Here is a 16,165-nt window from a genome sequence, read left to right on the forward strand (position 1 = left end):
TTGAGTACGACATCTACTTTTGAGGCTGCCATCAGCAGACAACTGGTGTTTGCTTATCGCGTGTGCGATAAGTATTTGTGAAATAAAAGTTAACCTTTACCAACCTGTAACATGACTGAATAAACACAATTTGCCTCTGTTTTGCTGCTTCGTTCATTCATTTCATTTCATTTCATTTTCGATTCGTTTCGATTCGTTTCGTTTCGCTTCGTTTTTTGTCAACAATTCAATTCATCAAGCGAAAGTTTCGTTTTGCCATCGAATTTCGTTACGTTCGCTTCTATTTTCTTTAACTGAAACACCCTTGAGAGCTCTTTTTTTACCCATTGTGTTTGCCGAGGCGAAGGGGTATACTAGGTTTGCTTAAACTGTGTTTGTATGTAAAGTGAAGTGTGAGAATTAAGTGCAATATTATTATTATATTATAAATTAAGTATAATTTTCTATAGGTATTCATTCATTCATTAAATTATTTTAAATATAAATTATTTTAAATATTCAATCTAATAAATTATATATATTGGTTATATATAAATATATTTTTAGGTAATATTTAAATTAAACTATTTTTAATTTAGTATAAATAAATAATTATATTAAACATTATTTTTCATAAGTGTATTAATAATATTTAAACTAATATTTCTATACTATGTTTATAGGGATTTTTAATTATAATATATAAATAGCAGATAATTATTTATTTAAAAAATTTATTTAAAAAAAAATGCATGTTAACATATTAAATTTAAATAATTATTAAATATATTTTTAAAGTGTATTTTATTTTTAAATATACATTTAATATATATTAAATATATTTAAAAAAAATTATATATATATATTTATTTATTTATGATTTTTTATTTTTTAATAAATAGTAAATGCTTTAAAATTTATTTCTCATAAAATGTGTCTTGTTAAAGAAGAAAAAATAAGAGAAAATATTTTTAATGAATATTTATTATATATACATATATATATGCTAGTCTACACAATTTATGTACAAATATTCACAGGGTAGCTGTTAGTCAAACACTTTGAGAGCACTTCAATTCGCTACTTGCTTTTCTGTGCTACAAGTTTTTTCTCTGTTTATTTGATCATCTTAGCTGCCACTTGCAGTGCACACACACTCACATACACACAGACACACACACACTCACTCACACAGACAGACAAGCAAGCAGACAGACAGACAAACACACTTCGTTTGGCCAGAAACGTTGGGCGACCTTCTGACTGACATCCTTGACTTGCTGCCGCATAGACTTTTACTTTTGGCTTTGGCAAATATGGCAAATGTTCGACTATTTCGGTGTGGGTGTGTGTGTATGTATGTGTGTGTGTGCGAAGAGCAAAAAGTTTACAAACTTATATTGAAAAATGTTGTTAACACGCAAAAGTTTTTCGCAACGTTTACACAGCAGCTACAGCAGCAGCAACAGCAACAACAACAACAACAACTAGAAAATCAAGCTAAACAAGTGGAATTCAATAACTGGACACACTGTGCAAACAAATAACTGAAGCGTAGGTCATGTTAAAGTGCTTGGAAGATGCCCAGGGATGGGTCGTCTGCCAGCCCCTGGGATTGGGCAAGAACTTTTCGCTTCTTTTTTTTTTTCTTTTCTTTTGAAGGGAAACGCAGCTTAATTTGAATAACATGCGAATGTTGTTGTTGTCGATGTTGTTGTTGTTTTCTCGCTTGGAGTACGTGCTCACCTTTCGGTAGGGTCGTGTGTAAATATTTATTCGAGGTTAAGCTCAACAGCCATTTCGTGGGCCTCCCCTATATATAATCTATGAGTATTTGTCTGTGTGTTAATTCAGTTTGAAGTAACTTTTGGTTCTCTGACTCACTTTTTTTTTTTGTTCACTTGTTGAAAGTCTACTTAAGCATAGGCTAATTTGATTTGGTTTCGCTCTGCGTCGAATAAGATGCACTCAAAGCCAGCAGCAGGAGTAGGCAGGAGCAGTAGTCCCCGAGCAGCTGTCGCTCAATCAAGAACTTGCCACACAAATGCTGTTCTTCTTGGTATTTTATTCAGAAATGTTGTATTTGATGTGTGAAAATAGAAAATGAAATTGAATATGTGCACAAAATTTGCCATTCGATTGCTATTGTAAATCAACGACTGTTCAACAGGTGAGCCTCATTAGAGCTGTAATCAAAGTATTTCTGGCGAAACATATATTGAGCCAGCTTCAGCTCATGCTGAATGCACTTAAGGAATTTGGCTCTGCCAAAAGTAGCTTAACTACATTGACAAAGAGAGTTGAGAGAGTTGACAGAACCGCGCGGATAAACCAATTGTCGGAAACCACAATTTCAATTCAATTGTTAAACCAACAACCAGCAACCACAGCACATTTGCTGCTGTCTGTATCTCTCTCTCTTACTTTCTCTCTCTCTCTTTGTCTGTCTGTTTCGCATCGATACATTCATTGATGCTAAATAATTCACACATAATTTAACAAAGAGTTGACATCGACTGCGACATTTTGTTGTTGTTGCTATTTGTCGCTTAGTTTCCTTCTCTTTTTTTTGTTATTTGATTATTTAAATTATTTACCATATTAACAAACGTGTCACACGCAATACACACATACACACATACTCAATTGCACACCACACACACACACACACACAGTGGCATGCTAGCGAAATGCTTGCACGTTTCGATACTTGCCGAGCATGACATGTCTGCGTGTGTGTGCGGTGGGCGTGACTGCAGTGAGTATTGTGGGCGTGGCTATGCGGTATGCGTTGTTTTTCTTGCGATTTCAAGTTATTGCGAGCTGTTCATACATAGAAAATGGAATTCATAAATTGTTGTGCAGAGCAACAAGCCGCAGCTGAAGTAAATGGAGTGTAAATCGAATTTCATATGCTCTCACTTTAATAAGAATGTAGAGTTAAATGTGAAGTAAAATAGTATGTGGGAATGGAATAAAATATCCAAATATTGAAATTAATAAAAATAATAATAATAATAATAATAATAATAATAAAAATAATAATAAAATAAATATTAAAATTAGATATAGGAAGAGTATTAAATCATTAAAATATTGGAATTAAATTAGATATTGAAATAAAAAATAATATTAATAGATATAAGAGGAGTATTAAATCAGTTAAAAATTATTAAAATGAATTAGTTATTATTATTATTAATTATTATTAAATCAATTGAAATATGCTAAAATTAATTTCTTGATAATTCTACACAAAAAGTCCTTTACAATAATACTTATAGTAAATTTCTCCCTAAGCTCGAATTGCTCGCATGATCAAGCCGTTGCATTGAGAGAGAAAAGCACACATTTGAATGAAATGAAAATGGAACGAATGACATTGGCAATCACTAGACATATGAATCTCTTATAAAGTGAAAATACTGCTCGTATTACAACACTTCAATTCCAGTGCTAGACCTAGTTTCGTTTGCTGTGCTCATTATATATTATTAAATACATTATTTTATTATATATAATATTATTTTTATTATTATTATTATTATATATTATAGAACCATATCATTATTATTAATATCTGTAATAAATCATAATATTAAAAATCTATATATAACATCATATTATTATTATTTATATTATTATATCATTTTATTACTTATAATTTTTATAGATTTATTTAACTTATTTAAGCTATCTTTGTAGCATTATAATGTCTATAAGACTTCAGATTTACAACAAAATATCATAGCCAAAGTCCCAGCTTCATCTTGCTCAACTGCTAAATCAAGAAACTTTTCATATTATAGGGTAGTCATGACTTGCAATGCCCGTCAGGCGGAATCCTTCGCGACCCAAAAATGTTTCGCTTGCTTCAAATTTAAAGCGAAATCCAAGTAAAAGCCGACAAGTTGCTGGTGGCATATCGGATGTATGTCTGTGTGTGTGTGTGCGTGTGTGTATAAATATATGATTATATTGAAGTGCTTGTCGGGTAACGTTGTCATACCCATTCCATATGTTTCATTGCTGTTGCTTTTATCGAGCTGCGCTCGCACTGAGGGAGGTGTTTGCAAGCTGTGAGCCAGCTAATCATGATTTGCAATTTAATTTGTTTGCATTCGCGTGCGTGGCGCAAATAAATTGATGGCACCAGCCACGCCCGTACGTACAGGATACGCCCACTCCACCCCCAACCACCTCGCTGTTTAAAGCGAAAAACAAAAACAGTTCACGAAAAAATGAGAATGCTGTTTCAGATACTTGGCGCGTCGCTCTTCGTTTGACTTTGCTCACACATTTTCATTTTGCAATTATTTGCATATTTGATCACGTAGATACGCCCACAACTTTGTTGTTGTTGTGTGTGTGTGGGTGTGGGTGTGGGTGTGGGTGTGGGTGTGTGTGCTTCAAATAATTAAATATCTTTGCCTTTTACAGGAAGCGCGTGTTAATTTGGCAATTGCATTTTAATGCCATTTGCGATCTGACGCTCCTGCCTAACTTTTATTGCCATGTGATGCTGTGTAGTCCATTTATAATGGGTATATTGCAATGCTGCAGCTATATGTAACAATTAGCTAGCTGGAAAGGTCATTTTCTCAGTTCATCTTTTTTCTAGCCCCGTCCGTCTGTTTGTCCATGCGTCAGTTTATCCGACTGTCCCGCTTAAGCGTGTCGATCTCAGGAGAATTTTTCTCAAAAATCGCCAAATCGATTAAACACATTATCAAAATTCAGTAATAAAATTATACATATCTGTTACATCTTTAAAAAAATTTTAATCTGAAAGTTTAATAAACATACTACCCACAGAGTGTCACATCATTCAGCTTCTGTCATGCAATCTCATTTTATTTGGCATCTTCCATCTGCCATTCGCTAGAAGACCCTAATAAGAAGCATTTATATTTCTGTGAATCATGACTATGTTTTCTATTTAGTGAGCAATGGGGATACATTTTCCACGAGCTTCAGATTATTCAGTCTCTGATGTACCAATAACCTGAGGGCACATAGACCGGGTCTTGTAGCATTCAGCTTTTGTCATGCAGCTACCCTAGATCAAGTTACAAGTTTCTCAAGATTCTTTCTCACATTCACTATAAGAGTTGGCCCATGGTTTCAGAGGCATATATTGGGCTAAGCTTTTTTCCTGAATGAGCAATGTATGATCAATATTTCCACAAGTTTTATTAGGCCCCTTCCAGTGAGTCTCGTAACATTCAGCTTTTTTTATGCACCTGCCTTAACTCAAGTTCAAATTTTGTTTTCGTAACATTCATTAGAAGAGTTGATCACAGTTTCTTCATCATTCACAAGGCTATGCCTTTCATTTAGCGAGAAAATGCCGATCAATATTTCCGCAAGTTCCTTAGCTTTACCATTCATCGAGTGTCATATCATTCAGCTTTTGTCTTGCAGTCTCCGAGCATTTACCTGCTGCAATCAATTCGTTAGAAGATCTAAACTAAAAACATTTATATTCTGTGAATCATGAATTTGTTTTCGATTCCATGAGCTATGAATTATTTAATCTTGGGACCGTATATACTTTACACTGAGTCTTATAGCATTTAGCTTTTGTCATGCAGCTGCCCTAACTCAAGTTTCAAGTATTGTCTCCCTCACATTTACTAGAAGAGTTGGCCCACAGTCAACACATCTTTGTGGATTTATATATACTTTATTGAGTTTCGGTTTTTATTATAATTCAACTCCGTATTATTTATTTTTTTTTTTTTACTTACGCGACCTTGATCACAAGTTCTGCCAAGACACTTAGCAAACTGTGAAAATCATGAACTTAACTAAAGCATTTCCCTAAATACTTTTAGACATTTAGTTTGCTGCTTTGGCATACTTTCTGCCTCATCAACTGCTTTCAAATGGCATTTTGTCAGCGAGCATTTGGAATAAAACTTTTCTGCAATTTTTAGCTTTTTGTGTCGCAGAAATTTAACTCATTTGACAGTTTCAGGTCGTTTCGTTAGGCAATAAAATGATCAACACTTGGGAATGCAGCTAATTTTAAAAGCAAGAGCCCAGGGAATTTTTAAGTAAAGCGACATTTAATGACGATTTATACATATATATACATAATACATATATATTAAAAATATATCAAGGTTTTTTGCTTATCACTGTAAGGTAGTTGTAATATCATATTATTATATTATATATAATATATATTATTAAATATATTTATAAGTGGCCATTAGTCCATAACTTAGCAAAATATATTTACTAGCATTATACACTTGCATTCCATAAATTCTCCTCTCACAAATTAATGTGAAAACGTTGAGTATGACAGCTTGTTAAAATTAGTTGAAGAGTTTATTTATTATTCATAGGAATTGCCAGAGAGCCTCATTGGAGTATTACTTGAATACGCGTGAATGGCTGAAGGCAGAGCTTTTATTCTAAGAATCCAATACAATTATTCAATTTGGTTTGGATTCGTAGAAGAGCAGCTCCATGGTATTGCTAGGAATTCAATAAGGCTTTTTGTGCTATATATAGAAATATGTTTCGCTAATTAATTGTTTTGATCCTATGTTTGCGATTGCCTTGCAAAGTATTGGAATATTTCATTAATCGAATATCTGGTAAATTAGTTAAAGCACATTGGGAATTGCAATCAATGTAATATAAACGCATTTTAATATATCTCTCTTTCTCTCTCCATATATAGACAATCAAGATGTGCAGCGTGTCAAGCAAATTTGTGTGCAAACAAAAAGCGAACAGAAATTCTCAGGTAGCGCCGAAACAAAAGCGAACGGCAATACAAATGGACAGATGAATATCGGAAAGCTCGATGCTTTACGAATGCTCGAAAAGCAATTGAAAATGATTTACGTAACACGTTTCACATTCTCTCTGTCTCCCTCTATCTCTTGCTCTCTCTCTATCTATCTCGCTGCGTGTGTTGTGCCCTGTCGATGTAGCTGCAATATCTAGCTGGCAGTTAATTACAATTGGCACTCGGCTTTACGTTGCTCTAATCGTGAATTAATAAACTGAGAAGATTTATGACGTTGCGGTTGTGCAGTGAGTGAGTGAGTGCATGAGTGTGAGTGAGTGAGTTTGAATGGCTTTGATAAAGTGTTGCGCTGTGCTAATTCTTTAAACAACGTCATGAGACAGGCAGCAACAATGGCAATTGCCACTCGAAGCACTTGAGCGCCCAATAGTGGAACGGTGCTGGATGCTCCATGGCAATCCACACCAAGAAAAATGGCAAGGCAATGCACTTGAGTGCCAGCTCTAAACGACAAAGTGCGGCTGTAGCAGCAGCCCATTGTTGTTGCTGCAACGGCTGCCATACAATTTGAACTTCCTTATCGCCCGCTTTCAATCCCGAGCACCGCCCGGCCATCAATGAGAGCTTCAATTTTGCAGCGCCACAATGAGTTGTGCTTGAGTTTTTAGAGAATGCTAAAGCCTGATGCTGAGGCTAAAGGCTGATGCTGATGCTGATGCTCAGACTTCAGACTTCAGATTCAACTTCAACTTCAATTGCGCCAAACGACAAAAGGCGACAGCATTTGATTTATCAAAAGCGCTGCACAGAAATAAGAAAAGCGCAAATCACTTTGCACGCTGAGAAAAACCCAAGCAGGGGGGAAGCGGAAGAGGAAGAGCGGCAGCGGGTTGCCAGATTGAAGACGATGCTTCAGCATGTTTATGACTTGAAATTTATTGCAATAGATACGCGATACAGTGAAGCAGCCATAAAGACGAACTGCTGCTATTTTGGCATGCTTGACAGAAAATATTTGAAATTTTTAGATATTATTTAAATTTAATTAAATATGTTTTATTTAAGCACAACACTTTTGTATGCAGCAATTAATTAAAAATAAAGTGTCCCATATAAATAAAAAATACAAATTTCAGTGCAATCGAATGCAATGTTTTGCTTACTTTTTACTTATATATTATTATGTTTTCCTTTAAGCTAATTCAATTAAAAAAAAATTTTTTTTTTCAAGGATGCACAAATTTTATTCAAGGGGATATAATTTTTCTCTATTTATCATTAATTTAGACACATTATTAATAATTACACATTATCGAGACTCAACTGTATACTATATAAATTATATATATGTATATAATATATAATATTATTTGAAGCTTGAACAATATGAGTGAAAATCATTCGATTAAACTTTTTATTTGATCAGGAAATTAACTTAAATTGAAAAAAAAAATTACTTCTATTCCGAGGCACTCTACCTATACTCAAGTCAAAATCATTCCATCTTACATGAATTTTATATTTATTCTAAGTAAATATTTACCACATTGCAAAGCATCTTCCAGTTCTCATTCTTAACTACTTATATACTTATATACTACTTTATATATCTCTCATTTCTTATTCTTAGCTACTCTTCTTCAAGTCTTCAAGTCTACTCCCATCATTTCTTTCTCTGTCTCATTTGTTCATCTTTTGCCTCAGTTTTTGTGTTCAAGTTCTTCTGCTGCCTCTATCAACTGTAACTGCAGACTGCAGCTGATCTCTTGCTTGTTTTGTATGCGCTATCTCAAAGAAAAAGGCTAGACAATATCCAGCCGAAAAAGCCGAAACACACCAAATTTGCTCAATACTCACGTATTTGGATATTTGTTGTTGTTGTTGTTGTGGCTGCTGCTGCTGCTGCAATGCAAAATTGCAAAAAGAGGAAAAAGTAGGTGGAAGCCAGCACAAGCTCACATAAATCTTAATAAGCTAGTTGTGGGCAGCCACAGCCTCTCGATGTTCGGTGCTCGCTGCTTGCTGCTTGTTTCTTAGTTTTCTGTATCTACGGTTATTTCCTTTAGTTTACCTGTGCAGCCATTTGGTTTGGATTTCCTGCTACCCTTTTGGGGGCTGCTAATTTTTTGCACGCCCTCGCCTGTAAATAAAACACGTTGCAAATGGCACGCCCCTCAAAGTAAATAGCAATACACATGCACACACAAGCACATACACCTGTTCTTACACACGTACTCCGACACCTGCACATTCACAATAGCAGCCATAATTCAACATAAAATAAAGCAGATACCTGGCCAAAGAGAGCAGCCACTGCAGCTGCTTGGCCAATGTTCTCCAAGTTTTTCACAGCAACAGCCAAAAAGTTTCTCCCGGCAAAGTAGTTGCCAACGACCCAAATATTAATAGATTATATTATATAGCACATATATATTCCATACACAAAAGGGATCTCTTAAACTGGAAGCCGGGCACAGGCACTATATTTTAAAGATATTTTCATACGTGAAAAGGTGAATTCACTAAGAAACTTTTATATGACTTTAATCTTTGAAAATATTTAATAATTTTAAACTGAAAAGCTGCTTCTATTAAGTTAATATTACAATTAAAATTTGCCATACATGTTTTACAATACAATATATATTGTTTTTATAGCCAGCTCAATTCTGTTAAATAAATTTTTCGCTTGTGTTATGATTTGTAAATAAAAAGACATTATTTTTATTATTTATTTATATTTGTTAAACTTGTGGGGCTGCCAAATGCATCCGTCGAAGATGAAGAAAAACTATTTTGAAATTTCTGCGAATATTAATTTTTACGAATTTAATTAGTTTTTAATTCTTATTATTATTATTAAAAATTATTATTATTATAAAATTTAGTTACTCTTCATTAATTATTTTTTTTTAGTTTCATCATCATTTATTTTATATATATATATATATATGTATATTTTATTTTTTTATATATACATTTTTTTTTGCAAATCTCTAAACAGAATATAGAATATAGTCTATCTATGGCTTCCATAGTTTCTGCAAGCTGTTAAATTAATTTCTCTGCTCCAAACTTTGTCTCTGCAGTCAGCTGAATCGAAATGAGAACTGAAAGTCAAGGCATATCTAAATTACAGACGTCTGCTGTCCGAAAGTCAAAACTACAAAAACAAAATAATATATATGTACATATATATTTATATTTTAAATATATATATATATATATATATATACACATATATTTAAATAAAAAAAGAGAATAATAGAAAGAAAAGCCGAAACTTTTCTTATTTCGCATGGAAAATGCAAAACTTTTTTAATATGCACAAAGTTAAATTTCATTTAAATCAAGATTGCTGCGGATGCTGTTTTTGTTTTTGTTGTTGTTGTTGTTGTTGTTGCTTTGGCTGCGGGTGTTTCGCTTCCTGTCTTGACGTTTTGTCGATGCTTTAACTCTTTTTCAAGCTTATATTAATAATAATAGTAAAAAAAAAAAAAAATAAATAAATATTTAAAAATAAAATTGAGCTTTAAAACACAGCCTTAAAAACTATACAAAAAAATTAAACATACATATATTTATATATATATATAATATATATAAAAAATGCACTCGCTATTTGCGTTTGTTGTGTGTGCAGCCAAGCAAATGCATTGGCAAGTCTGTTGGTGTGGGGGGCGTGGCTATAGGCGTGGGTGACGGGTGGGGCGTTGCCTGTTTATGCATTGGATGTGCACTGGTGCGCATGCTGCTTATTGTTGACAATGCAATAACAACAACAACTATTACTGCAACAACAATAATGTGGCTGCTGCAGCTGAAAGTTTTGCGTGTGTGTGTGTGTGCGCATGTGTTGTTGGTTGAGAATGCTTTAATTAAATTTGCCAGCTGCTAAATTCTAGAAAACAGAAACTACATAAATTCACGAATATTTAATTCATTAAGGAATATTTACTAAAATTTTTATAAATTATAAATATAAAATTTTAATTCTGCTGCAATCAAATATTATGAATATTTTGTGTATGTGAAAGTTGCAAAAAGTAAAGTTTATTTTTATTAAAATTTCAACAACATTTTGTGTAAACTTTCATATATTATTTTTTACTCGTCTCTGATATTCAGCGCGCTCTAACGTGTAAATGGAATGTGTTAATACTTTCAAAGAATTCATTTTGGCATTTTAAAAAATACAAGTAAAATATTTTATCGATAAAAAATTTGTCTGGCCTTGGCATAGTAGAGAAAAAAAAATTCTTATTGAAACGAACTATTCTGTTATTTTTATTGGTGTAAGTATAAGTATACATAATAAATAATTAATAATAATAGAGAATATCAGAATATTTTCTTTCCTTTCTTTTTTTTTTTATTATTATCATCAACTACAAATATTTAATTTATTAAGAGTTATGATTTATTTATTTTTTTTTTTTTAAATTAAGATTTGTTTTTCAAGTTTTCAAACTTATTTTGTTTTAATAAATTATTTGTAGTAAAAATTAAAATTAAGCTATTATTATTTGGCGAAATTGAGACGAAATCGAATCGGGTTGAGATGCCAGGGCGATGCGCGGCTTTTAATGACATGCAACTGTGCAGTAAATTTGGTTCGTCTGTATAAACACACACACACGCACACACATGTGCACGCCCAATGCAGCGACTGAGTCGCCCGGGTGAGAGGAAGCGAGGGTAAAAATGTGTGCGTGCATGTGTGTGAGTGAGACATGAAGTGCATGTAAATGCATGCATGCATGCCACATGGCAGCCACAAATGCCAAAATTCTCTTGCTGTGCGACCAACCTTTGTTGCCCTCCTCTCTTGATACTACTTGGGCCCTTCACCCTCTGCATCTCTCACCATCTCTCTCTCTCTCTCTCTCTCTCTCTCTCTGCAATCTACTTGCATGTGTCCACTTACTTTTGGCTTTGGTAGTTCGCTGCAAGTCCATGAAATTCATTGATTGCAACTGGTTGCAAAACAAATACAAACATTCCGCTTCCGCTTATTGGGCAATAATTGGCGCACAAAATTATGCAATGAAAATTCTGTTGATACTTGCGCCAGTTTAACCCTCAGCCTAACAATGGGGTTATTAAAATCGCTCTCAGTGGTCATAAAAAATTAAATAAGCTTGTTTGAAATAAAAACTTAATTAAAACTGACTTTCAATCGCGGCAGGGAAAATCTATTTGGCTTAGTTGCATTTTTTCTGGGATTATAATCAGTGGACTGAAAATGAAGTTTATTGTAAATGTAATGTTAGAAAAAATTGCAAATATATTTATATAAATACCATAAAGAAGAGTAAAACATAAAATAAAAATATATAAAAAAAAGTAGTACAAAAATAAAATATATATATTTATATAAATTATATATAATTATAAAAACAAATCTTGTTATTAACTGTATATAGTTATAATTACATTATATATTGTTTTTATTTATTTTAACTTCCAAGTAAATTCTTTCCATTTATATACATTAAAAATTATAAAATTGTTCGACAGCTTCGCTACATTTGATATTGCGCTTAGAGCTTTAAGCAGGGTTAAACTAATTGCCATGGGCGCTGCCAACTCGTTGCGAATTGCGTGTCCGTGCTGAATGCGATGGAAACATCAAAGTGCGCTGCCCACTTGAGTTAGGTGCCAAAGCAATTACGCGCATTGACTTTGTAATTAAAATCGATTTTCATCAACTTTTACAGTCGGCCAAAAGGGCTTTTGATTTTCAGCACCACCAGCACGAAACACACACACACACACACACACACACACACAGATGTATACTTATATATATATGTATGTATAGGCAAACAATCGGTTGTATTGCGCTGCTGTTTTTCGGCAATTTTGATTAGAAATTTAGCACGTTCCCCTTAGCCTTTTGTGCCTTCCGTCCTTCCGTAACTTTCCGTGAATCAATCCGCACTTATTGAGAGTTTTAGCTGCAGATGCCCCTACATTCGTTAGCCAGCTGAGCTTAGGTGCGTTCAAGCCTATACAATGGTAAATTGCTTTGCCAGACTAAGAGCCGTAGCTGACTGATCGGAGAATTGAGTAACTTAAATTGAAGAAAACTTACCTAATAAATATTTAATGTGTGCAGGTGCTCTAAAAGATTTATATTGAAAGAAAAATATAATAAACTTTGCTTTTGTATAGTTCTAGTTCCGAGTTAAAAGAGATATTGTAGATGAGCGAAGAGCTACGCAGAGATATTATACTGTCATAAATAATCTTGATTTATCTCACGCTTTTGCCACGCCTCAATTTACATTCGAGCTTTCAATTAGAATTACTATAAAGCGGAAATTGTTTCTCAGCCTCTTCCCTTTCCATTTGCGTAATATATTCTGTGTTATTATCGTCTCGATGATGCCCGTATTATTGAGAACTGCTCTTACTGAATCTTCATAATTAATATTTTGTGCAGAGCCCGAAATGAACTTCGTTTTTGGCTTCATAAGCCACTCCCGAGAGAGTTCTTTGCGAACGCCTTGCGTTTAATTATGGCCATTCTGTGACGGCAACTGGGAATGCAATGCGCAAAATAAATATTGAAGAAAAAGCATATGCAATTGTATTTCATATCGTTGATTTCTCTTATTTGATTATTTTCAACCGAAGCAGAAAATATGAAATTAAAAATAAGAACAAAAAAGGGAAGGGAAGAACGGAATATAAATGGCACATTTCGTCTGGCTGGCAGACAGTCGCACATTTTGCATTTTGCATTTTGCATTTACTTTTGATGCATTGTGCCAACAACAATTCAATTCAATTGAATTAAATTTAACGCCATTACTCGAGTGCAGGCAGGTCTTCGTCCACGCAGGTCCTCGACTACAAGTCATGTCCTGGCCAGCGTATTGTCATTGCCCATATGTGTAATCTGTTTGCCAATATTAAAATATTCATTCACCTTAATTGTCAACGGCCGGACACAGGGAGCAGCTCCCACTGTCCACTGTCCAGTGTCCAGTGTCAGAGCCGTAGCCGTAGCCATAGCCAGAGCTAAAGCTGAAGCCAGAGACTGGTCAGCCCTGCATATGGATCGCCACAACCGCGCCAAAAGCTCTTCACATACACATACACACCCTTGTGTGTGAGGGTGGGTTCACACACGCACACACACACATAATAACTTGATCTCTGTTGAGTTGTCAGCAGAACATCACGAAAATTGTAACGAGCGGCATAAAAACATGGCGTTCTTTTTGTGTTGTATACTCTACACAGCAATGGGTTGTTTAGCTGAGTGATATTAAACTAAACTTAGAAGGTACAATATACAATTTATAAATTATAAAATATATTGTGGTTATTAAAATAAAACTAAAGCCCTAATTAATTGTTATAGGAAATTTGTTAGGTTAAGAATTCATAATCAATTTTCTTCAATTGTGAAAAAATAATAAAATATTTTGATAAATTTCATTTTAACATTTAATATCTTAGGTTTTTTATTTTACTTTTATTTTTTAATATTTTGCTATTTATGGAATTTTAATTTATTTATTTAATTAATTATTAATTATTTAATTATTAAATTTATTTAATAAAAATTCAAAATTAAAATATATTACTACTTATGTTAAATATATAAAATATATTTATTTAAAGAATTTTTAATGCCCAATGTTTTATTTTATTTTTTTAACAAAAAAATATTTTTGTAAACAAAAGATGCTTGTCTTACATATTTGTAATACAATTTAAAGAAGTTTTGTATAATAAATATATAATATATATAAATAATATAAAAATATATTGTATAAATATATAAAAAAAATATAAATAAATTTAATTCAAAATTAATTTTATTTTTGGCTTTAAATATAATATTTTAATTTATATATTTAATCTTTCTTTCAAGCACTCGTAGAGCATTTCGTAGTTGTTATTAATTCATATATATTTATATATATATACGTATATTATATGTTTTTTTGCCCTCTTTTACATTTTGTTTTTGTGTGCGAAATTTTTGCCACGACTATAGGTCGTTGTTGTTATTGTTGTTGTTGTTCTTTTATTTATCTGCTTTCGTTGTGCTTTTTACGGCATCGGGCCAAGTGCTGGTCATAAGGGGCAGGGGGCGTCTGGCGGAAGGACTGGGCTAGGCTCTGGTCAGGGCTGTGACTGTGACTGTGAGTGTGAGAGTAGGTGTGGGTGTGGCCCCGCCCCATCTATGGGCAGCCCACAGCAGCGGCAGCAGCACAACAATTGTAATCACTGGGAATCAGCATGTTTCACATACCAACACGAAAATCTGTGGAACATAAAAAGCAAAAATGTTGCCGCCCTCATAAAATGAAACTGTGTAGGTGCACCTCACATGTGTGTGTGTGTGTGAGTGTGTATGTAGGTATATGCCCTGGCCATACAGGCACAAAATGCTGTGCTATACAAAAAGCGAACGAACTGCGAGCGGACCCCATGTTTCTTCTTTCCCTTGCTTCCTCTCACTTCCTCTCACTCTCACTCCCTCTTTCTCTCTCTCTCTCCCTCTTGGCTAAATGTACAAAGTTGTGCAGCATATCCCCTTCATCCATCCAACGTCCTGCACCCCTGATGCCTTTCACCTTTGCCACGCATATGAAAATTCAATTTGCTTTCCAATATTTGTCTCACTTATTTTGTATTTTGTTTGTGAAGGCGGCGAGCGGCATTTAAATTTCATGACAAGTTGTTGTAATTAATGATTTTTATGCATCGCAATAAAAGCGAAAAACAAATGCCAACAACGCTCGGCCCAGTCCAGTCCAGTCCAAAATTGTTCTCGGAGCAGTTGTAAAAGCGCAGTTATTTGTGATGTTCAATTAGCAGTGAGTGCCTCGCTCCAGGAGATAATCACAATCCGAGCTGACAGCAGCCCTTTGCAATTACGCCACGGCGAATTATTAAGGCACTGATTACATGCGCAAAAATTGTCTCTGAAAGGGCACAGGCCGTCGGCACTAATGGACAAATTTTGAGGCGAAATATGATGGGTTATAGTTTTAGAGATATATTTATGTATATATATAGTATATTTATATACAAATAGTATATTTGCTGCTATTTGTTGACAAGCAGAACGCTTTTTAGCTCTGTTCTCTTCTTTGAGTCTTATTGTTATCTTTAGATTTATACATCCAGATTGATGTAATTAAGAGCTCCAATCCTTTCATTAGTTGCTCAGCTTAAGACGAAGTTCGGCTTGCAGCTGCAATCGCTAGAGCTTGAAGCATTAGAGAGGAACAAAAAGGAAAAAAATATTATCATTTCTAATTTTATTTTATTAAATTTTAAAAATATTTAACAAAACCTATAATCTTTATATAGCTGAATATTATATATATATTTGGCATATTTGGTTAAACTAAACGCAAATGCAATTAAATATATTATATGTAAAGC

The sequence above is a fragment of the Drosophila navojoa genome, chromosome 3, assembly GCF_054131105.1.
Source record: "Drosophila navojoa isolate 15081-1374.11 chromosome 3, UAZ_NAV_1.0, whole genome shotgun sequence".
Lineage (NCBI taxonomy): Eukaryota > Metazoa > Arthropoda > Insecta > Diptera > Drosophilidae > Drosophila > Drosophila navojoa.